Genomic DNA, 7,500 nt, shown 5'->3' on the forward strand with positions numbered 1-7,500 from the left:
AAAGTTCATGGCAATACTGATTTCGTGTGCTTTTTTTGTCTAATTTTTAAATAATTTTAGAAATTGAGTCTATGAATTGTGACTTTGTATGACATCCAGCATTGTCCATAAAGACAAAAACAACCTTTCTATAAAACTTACTTCACTAAATCTTACATTCATTCAGTCTCACTTGACTTACAAATCACACTTACAATATCCTTTGGTTTTACCTTTCTAGTGTTATTAGAAAAAAATTCCCCAATATATAAAAGATAGTGAATGATGGTATGTTCCTAGCAATTTTGGTTGACACGTGAGAAACTTTTTGCATTGAAGATTGGTCGATTTTGGCACGCGTGCTTAATAAGGTTGCCCACCCATAGTATAGGCAATATTCATATGTATATACATACAGTTTGTGTTCCTGCTGACAAACTAGAGGAAAGATCTTTACATGTGGCATATTTACTTTAAAATGTAGTCTTAACAATTTTAACCAATTCTTAGTTAATGATATAGATTAACACAGTGTGTATATAGACTAAGATATCTATTTTCATCAATCAAAAAAATTCAACATTCAGACGATGTATAGGCCCCGAAAGCCGGATATTTTTTTTTAACGAAGTTTGGGGATTTTTTTTTCCAACTTTGTTGGATATCACCTTCTTGAATTAATGCAAGAAAATGCTTCCGTATGTTCGCTGCTTTAGTGCCCACGCACGATCTCGACGTATACCAACATTCTTCCTGTAGACACAGCTCCACGTACCGGAAATTTGATGGCTGTTCTCCACTGTGATAAATATATTATCTACCGTATTTCACCAAGCGCCAGGATCGTACGTGCGTTTCCATCTGGTAACGGTACTCTAGCGGTTTCGAAAGCAATGCATCTGCATATTCTTCACTATGCCCGTAACCTTGTTGCTCCATGTCAAGTTTATAAAGTTACGATCTTAAGTTATTGTTAGACAGTACTTCAACACGACTCGCACTCTCGCATCTGCCTGTTCTCGCTGCCAACTCCCATTTGGCTGTTCCCATTTCTATGGTTGTATTAAGTGATGAACACACGTGGTACATAATAGAATTAAGTGGGATGGCTCGTATCCTAAATGAATGATTGTGTTAAGCTCCCTGAATCACGTCGTTTAGGTTTATCTTGTTTAACATCGCTCTCATTTGGAAAGGATGCTGCTGTACGGAAGCACGGGCCAAGGGCAAAAACGCACACAAACTGTGTACACGTTAAGTGTGTGTGTGTGTGCGGGGGGGGGGCGGCGGCCGTGTAAGTGAAGCAGCCCTACCGTGAATGTGCTGCATTAATTCCGACCAAGGCGGTGGGCATAAGGCAGGGATGACCCCTTCATCCACGAGGAGCTAAGATAAGAGGGGAACGAGGGGGCTGGATGGGGGCGGGATTAGGTGCGCGCCTTTGACTTGGTTACCTCCCTTATGAGGGTGAAGAAGCACTTGGTATATAAATAGATTAATATTATTATTATCATTATTATTATCATTATTACTATTATTGTTATTGTTGTTATTGTTAGTATTATTATTGTTAATATTATTATTGTTATTATTATTGTTATTATTATTATTGTTGTTGTTGTTTTTGTTGTTGTTATTGTTGTTGTTTTGTTATTGTTATTGTTATTGTTGGTGTTGGTGTTGTTCTTGTTGTTGTTGCTATTGCTATTATTACCACTTTTATTATTATTACTATTGCTATTATTACTACTTTTATTATTACTGCTATTACTATTTTTATTATTATCACTATTATTACTACTTTTATTATCATTATTATCATTGTTACTTTTATCATCATCATCATCATCATCATCATCATCATCATCATCATCATCATCATCATCATCATCATCATCATCATCATCATCATCATCATCATCATCATCATCATCATCATCATCATCATCATCATCATCACCACCATCATCATCATCATCATCATCATCACCATCATCATCATCATCACCATCATCACCACCATCACCACCACCATCACCACCATCACCACCACCATCACCACCACCACCACCACCACCACCACCACCACCACCACCACCACCACCACCACCACCACCACCATCACCACCACCATCACCACCACCACCACCACCATCACCACCATCATCACCACCACCACCACCAGTATCACCACCACCAGTATCACCATCACTATCATCACCATCACTATCATCACCATCACTATTATCAATATTACTTTTATTACAATTATCATTATCACTACTATTATCATGATTATTCTTACTATTAACATTATTATCAATATTATTAATATAATTGATTATTAATCGTTTTAGTAGTAGTGATAGTTGTAGCATTGTTTCTATTATTTAATTATTTTATTACTATCAATGAGTAGCGATAGTAATAGAACAAATGTTGGTAGTCGCAGTAGTATCAACAGTAGTTGTATTAATTGAAGTTACTATGATATTAATGAAGCGGCCTTGCTGTGGATGTGCTGTGTCTTGCGACACTGCTTCTGACCCAGGGCAGTGGACAGGATGCAGGGATGACCCGTCATCCAGGAGGTGCTATGATGAGAGGGGGGGAGGAGGGTGGAGGAGAGTGGAATATGTAGGGAACAGAATGGGTGGGAGTGCTTTCTGTGCCTTTTTCTTTTTGGCTACCCCCCGTGTAGGGGGAAAAAGCCTTTGGTATATGTATGTATGTACTATAATATTTTTTATAAATTCATGTTATTCCTATTAATTTATTTCTTTGTTTTTTTGCAGATGACACCCTGTTTCATTCCTGCAATTGTAAAGACTTCAAACAGATATTAGAGAGAAGGTAAGCTGGAGCTACTGTCTACATGATTTCGACAGTCCCTGGCTGAGGATGCACAGAATTTCCTTTTTGGTAACTCAGATGAAAGCTCCTTTGTCTTGTCCGTCTGCTACTTAGGGGTAAATCGTTTTTTTCAAGTGTGAATATTGGATCCACTAAGCTGTATGCATGCCACATGTGCTATTTCCGAAAGTAGCCAGCACACTCATCAGTTAACTTATGATTATTACCGGTATGATAATAATGATAATCATAATAACTAATGATAATAGTAATAATGATAATAATGATGATGACAAAAAAAGAAAAGAAATAATAGTAATAATAATAACAATAGTAATAGTAACAATAGTAACAGTAACAGTAACAATAGTAACAATGATGACACTGATCATAATGGCAATAACGACAATAGTAATAATAACACTGCTATACAAATTTTAAAAAGTTGCGGATATCTTGGTATCCAACACCTGTTCTATGACATGTGAAACATGCTGATGCAGGATATGAAAACCATTTGTCTCTGTCACCCACCGTTTATTTGATATACGCCTTCAACCATTTATATTTCACTAGACCAATTTATTTTTACATGAGTGATAATGAACATGGCATCAGCTAAGTAAATAGTGAAATTGAGGTGCATGGCACTTGTATTATACAGTAATATCTAGTTCAACATATAATATACACATGCAATCCATACACACTGAAATACTTTCCTAATCTAAGGTGCGTTTGGTTTGAATTTCTTGGTCGTAGACTTGCGTTTGTGCTGAGCATTTGGTATGTCACGCTGAAGTGACCAGCAGTAGTCGGCCAACATTGCTACACTCCATCGACCTTGATACCCATCACCGAGATGTCCTGGTGAAAACGTTCACCGTGTTCGTCACTAACTGAACCTAGGTGTTCGGGGAAGAAGTCAAGATGTGAGTCGAGCAGATGAATTTTAAGGGACATGTTGGCTCCCAAGTGTTTGTACGCACTGATGCATTTCTTCACAACATTAACATGGTCTGCAGATTTATAATTTCCAAGGAAATTGGCTACAACTGATTTGAATGCTACCCATGCATTTCTTTCAGTATTATTCAGTAAGTTTTGGAAGTGTGTGTCAGCAATTACCTTCCTTATTTGTGGACCTATGAACACACCTTCCTTCACTTTCGCATAACTCAACTCTGGAAACTTGTTGCAAAGGTACCGAAAAGCATCTGAGTCGTTGTCTAGTGCCTTCACGAAATTCTTCATGAGCCCCAGCTTGATGTGAAGCGGTGGCATGAGAACCTTATCACGGTCAATCAACGGCACACGAAGTACATTTTTATTTCCTGGCTGCATTATGTTTCTAATTGGCCAACTCTTTTTTATGTAGTGTTGCTTTCTATCTCTACTGTCCCACTCGTAGATAAAACTGCAGTACTTGGTGTACCCTGTCTGTATTCCCATGAGAATGGTGACGACTTTTAAATCACCGCAGATACACCATTTATACTCTTGATAACGAATTTTTTCAAGAAGTAGCGACATAGTTTCATATGTTTCTTTGAGGTGGATAGAATATCCAACAGGGACTGATGCATATTTGTTTCCATTGTGTAATAATACTGCTTTCAAACTTGTTTTAGATGAGTCGATGAACAATCGCCATTCTTCAATGTTGTGTTCCACCCCGAGACTTGACATGAGGCCTTCGACATCAGAACAGTAGCAAATGGTGTCACTCATTGCAAAGAATTTCTCAAGTTCCTTCTGTCTGTGGCGAAAATGTGAGGTAGTTGTACCCAGTGCAAGCAAATTCAATTCTTTAAGGCGTGAACCGAGCAATTCCGCTTGACCAGGTCCCGTACGAGGTCAGACAGATCAGCATTGTTAACTAAATGAATACCTTCTCCGGATTGGTAGTCAGGGTCGGATACGTTGCTGGAAGATGAAGGAGAACTTCCTGCTTGCGTTTCTTCATCAACTGTATATTCTGCAGGTGCTATTGGTATTGGACAACTTACGGGATCATGTGGAATTGGTTTAGAAACTGAGAGAACGTCTGGATACTTTACAGATGCACGAGTTTTGTAAGAAAAGCCTGTGACATTTGCCAAACAAAAATAACAGTCTGTTGTATGGTTTCTTAACTCACGCCATATCATGGGAACTCCGAATGCCATATGGTTGTTGTTCTTCGCCTTCCTAATCCAACCACGCAAGTTGCATGCACATGTCAAACAGATGAACTGTGGTGCCCAGGATTTACCAGTATCCACCTTTGAATCATAGTATAGTTCATATGCTTTCTTCAGAAATGGTGTAAAAGTCTTCCGATGGGATTTGTCTGTTAGATAGCCGCACACATAGCAAAACAGATCCGGTGAATTTATACCACCTCTGGACGCCATAATTTCGCCTTAACCTGAAAATTGAAAAAGAAAAAAATGAAAGATTAGTAATGCTATATCTTAAATGTTTTGACACGTTACACTAAATACAACTATTTTTACAGACGACGATAATATTGTATGGCGTTGTATGAAAAATTACTAAAAACGTGGGGGTTAAAAAAATGTGATGAACGGTGTTTCTAGAAAATTCATTTTTGTCAATATTTTAGAAACCTGACGTGATAGAGCAAAACGGTTTTCAAATTTGAAATCAGCATAAAAAACTACATTAGAAAAAGTGAACACCATACCAGATATCTATAGCTTGTTTATCAGTGTAATGATAATAATTACACTACTACTACTACTACTACTACTACTACTACTACTACTACTACTACTACTACTACTACTACTACTACTACTACTACTACTACTACTACTACTACTACTACTACTACTACTACTGTTTAGTAGTAGTAGTATCTGAGCTCTTTGAGGATGAAGGACTACCACTGACCCCCACCCTCTGCCCGGGTCAGAAATAATGCAGCAAGACACATCATATCCACAGCAGGAACCACAGGCTAAGTTGGTTTTCCCCATCCTTTTCATTTACATAGCGACCCTCCCTCGTAGCCCTCTCATGCAAAAATGGAGAAGACGAGAAGAAATCCTATAGGGTCGTATCAATCTACTGTCCATTCACAACCATTCTCCACTCACACCTTCTCTCTTCCCTGCTCAACAGACATTCTCCTTACACCCAAGACACAGTTCACCCCCATCCATCTACCTCATTCTTGATCCTCCCCCATACGCCTCAAGTTCATTTTATTCTCCTCTGCTTCCACACTCTTTTTGCCAGTCTTTCCCAGCTCATTCTTTCCAGGAGTCCTAAGCATCCCAATATTTCTTCATTAGCTCTAGCTGCCTGGTCCCTTTCCATCACCATTCTGTTCCTTGTCCCCTCATTTCATACACTATCCATCCTCGAAACATCCACCATACTTCTCAAACAGTTCATATCAAACACGTCTAAATTTCTCTCTCCTTTAAGCACGCATCAAATTTCAAGTCTCTGTCCTACTCAGTGTCGTAGGCAAATCACCTCACCATAAGAAGGAAACAAGGGATTTGTTCTTCTCCTTACATCCATCCCGAGATATCTACTTCTGATGACAATTTCCATCCCCGCAAGACATTTAGTTGTTTCTTTCAATCACGATTTCATCTCCACCTACATTCATTACCTGCTGCATGTGACCCTGAATACTTAAAACTACCCACAGCCTCCAACCTTTCTCCTTTAATAGTTACCTACAACTTGGTTTCACCTTGCAGCTAGAGGCAATATGAGTACCCCGTATGATAGATCTTTCCATAGTTACCTTCCAGAGTACTCATGAAAAATTGTCTCTTGATGTTGCACCCTGGGGATTGGGACGTTCCTGTTTAATGTGTCCCCAGCAATTCTTATTTTCTCAGAAAATAAGCCAAACTCAGGGACACGTTTAAGAATGACTAGACCACCCGTGACCCGTTGTGTCAAATAAAATTCTAAATGATACGTTGTTAATAAAATGGTAAATAAAATCTTTATTAAGACAATGCTCTATTCAGTAGACGAAGGCAGTGACTTGATTAGTTAAAAGAAGTGAAATGCAGAGGATTGTGACGTCATGTCGTCGTTGCTTGGAACACTACGCATTATATGATTACTGCTGGAGATCTCACATACCTTCATTTGAATGTTCAAAGCTGACCGTTGGTTGACATACAGTAAGTGGTACAACATAATTCTTATTAACTTTTTCATCATAAATGTAACTAGAATTGTTGGGATTTTTTTTTTTTTGCATTCATCAATATTTTTCACCAAATCTTGTCTCCCAGTCATAGGCCAGTAAAATGAGCCTTCCCCAAGTCAGTATCACAGCTGGGGAACTTATTATTCTGAGGCATGTTTGTTTTTGGGTTAAATCTTGGTTGTAGTCATTAGATGCAATGTATTCATCAACTTCTACATCAGTAATCATATTTTCGCGAGCAATGATCAGTAAATCGAATGTAACTCCTAGCCATATGAACTCGTTTACTTGCTGCACTATCGTTAAATAAGTCTGTTAAGCGACTGCTTACATCGCTAAGTTCCCTTTCTCCTTCATTTCATTCAATACCTTTTCTCTCTGCAACTTCTTAGTTTTCTTCTATTTGGCTAACTTTAAACCATTTCAGTGGCAAGGATGCGATTTTAAACAGAAGGGATATTTTGACCAAAAGAAACACA

General features: G+C 38.3%; 1 protein-coding gene across 1 annotated transcript in view; it reads left to right on the plus strand.

Moving 5' to 3' along the window:
- The window catches only part of LOC143029943 (uncharacterized), a 213,802-nt gene that overhangs the window by 167,039 nt on the left and 39,263 nt on the right, over window positions 1–7,500 (plus strand). The window contains exon 2 of the mRNA XM_076193153.1: window positions 2,775–2,832. The gene's annotated coding sequence lies outside the window, so the exon portion shown is untranslated. The remainder of the gene's footprint in view (window positions 1–2,774; window positions 2,833–7,500) is intronic.

Source organism: Oratosquilla oratoria, chromosome 11 (genome assembly GCF_046742065.1).
Source record: "Oratosquilla oratoria isolate Oo_2021 chromosome 11, ASM4674206v1, whole genome shotgun sequence".
Classification (NCBI taxonomy): domain Eukaryota; kingdom Metazoa; phylum Arthropoda; class Malacostraca; order Stomatopoda; family Squillidae; genus Oratosquilla; species Oratosquilla oratoria.